General features: G+C 45.2%; 1 pseudogene; it reads right to left on the bottom strand.

The window, feature by feature from the left end:
• LOC144233698 (uncharacterized) overlaps positions 1-883 on the bottom strand; it is a 27,517-nt pseudogene extending 26,634 nt beyond the window's left edge.
• Between the last annotated feature and the right edge of the window lie 1,218 nt (positions 884-2,101).

Raw genomic sequence — 2,101 nt, 5'->3', positions numbered from 1 at the left:
GCCAGATGTCATTCTTTCTCATTGTCATGGAGTATTCCATTGTATAGATAAACCACATCTTCTTGATCCATTCATCAGCTGATGGACACTTAGGCTCTTTCTCTGTTTTGGCTATTGTTGAGAGTGCTGCTATGACCATCGAGGTACATGTGCTCCTATGCATCAGCACTCCTGTATCCCTTGGATAAATTCCTAGCAGTGCTGTTGCTGGGTCTTTTATTTTCCAAGTTATTCGGGGCCTCATATCCATTCTGTGTATTTTTGCATTTAGTTTTTGGTGCAACAAGGTGCAACATGATTTAGGCCGGGTGGGCACCAAGTGCCAAAATGGGGCTGTGAAGAGTGACGGGTTACAGACTATGCAGTTGGGGGACGTAAAGGCAGAAGGGAGGCCTCCAGAAGGACTCGGATATGCTCAAGGGGAATCCTACGATCCTGGAGCCCTTGTATTTTTCCTTTTCTTACTCCTGGTCTACAGAAGCTACTAAGCAGGGAACTAAGGGGAAAACTAACGTCCTTGACTGAAATCCCAGGACCAGACCCCATCAGCAATTGGATTCTTGGACTCAACGCCTTCCCCTTTGGATCTGTCCTAAAGGGGATGTTTGCAATACTTGCAGGACTTTATTTCAAAGTGACAAGTATTGATGCCCTACTGAAAGCCGGGTTGGAGAATGTAGAGAAGACTCCAGGTTACAGGGGAGAAGAGTTCTAAAGACCTAACCTTGAGTATCATTCCTGAGAAGGTTTTAAAACTTAGGTGACCATATGAGGCAGAAAAACATCAAAAACAGAGAAATCAATGTTTGTCATTTCTAATGCATGGAATTTTAGGGGAAAAGCCTCCGACCTGGGACACCAAGCTTACCTGAGAGCTAGCCATTTCTTCTTCTTTCCCCTCGTCCTCTAGATTGCTTTCCTCAGAAGGTATTTGTGGTTAAATCACAGCTGCATCAGGAGAAAATGCCCTTAAAGACACCAAGAGAACTTCTCCCCAGAAGCGTGCTCACTGCCAGGAAGGATGCTGAAATGCAGTGGGCCCAACTTACTGGTTGTTTGTTTCAGGTTCTAAGAAACCAAAACCACCTACGTGGAGCCCAATCTCTGTTTTCCTTCTATAGTTACAGGGGCTTCCACTCCCACAGAAACCTAAGGAACAGTGGGCTGCACGGACCTAATCCTCCCACACTCAGGTAGAGGAGACCCCGTTATCTCCCTTGAGCAAAAGCGTGCACCCAATTCCCATTAATGGGAAGACTCGCCGACTGACCTTGGCCTCAAGTAGAATCACCTGGATCACTTAATTCAATCGATACTCTTGTTTCCATCGACACCAATTGACAGAATCTGAGGAGGGGGCACAGCAAGGGTCGGTTTTGAGCCCCCACATAGGATCCCATTGGGAACCATTTAGGGAAGTAAGGAAGGCTATGGTTTTATCCAGATTTAAATCCATTTCTTCTCCAATGATCAGAGTTCCTGGAAATTGAAAAAGAGTTACAAACCTAAGAGCAGAGCACATCTCAGCTCTTTAGCCAACCTTTCCCACGTCTTTCTCATTCTCAATGACAGGGCTCTATGGAGCCACAGGGTCTTTTCAGTCCTCCCTCTCAATTAGCTTGGAGAAACTACTGTCCTCACTGGGAATAAAACTGTCCCTGTCCATACTGACACCTGAGCTACACGCTTAGTGCTCAAACCCAATGCTACAAAACATCCCTGCCTCAGAGAACTAAAGCAGTTCAAAGAAAATGAGTCTCCCATAAATATCGATAGGTCCCTGTCTGTGAACTTATTCCTTTGTGTCCAAGCCTTCTGAGAATCATACACCCATTTCTCCTTAGCTCCTCTGCCCCAATTAATATACTGTACTGAGGTTTCTTTGAAAAATGTCATGCCAGAATTTCTTTTTCCCAAAAAGGGGGAGAAATCCAGAATTTGACAGTAGTAACCATAGTTGGAAAGAAGGGGAAATAAATGACATTTCAACGTGTGTCCTATGCTCCGTCTCTGACGGCCCTCTAGCTGAGGTCAGTGGTACTGATCATGCAGTCCTAGTGGATGAACTACCAAGTCCTTGTGAGGAAAATGTTAAACTGAT

The sequence above is a fragment of the Crocuta crocuta genome, unplaced genomic scaffold, assembly GCF_008692635.1.
Source record: "Crocuta crocuta isolate KB4526 unplaced genomic scaffold, BGI_CrCroc_1.0 scaffold434, whole genome shotgun sequence".
Taxonomy (NCBI): domain Eukaryota; kingdom Metazoa; phylum Chordata; class Mammalia; order Carnivora; family Hyaenidae; genus Crocuta; species Crocuta crocuta.
Note: the sequence above shows the minus strand (reverse complement) of the source record. Positions and strands in the feature narration are given on the sequence as shown.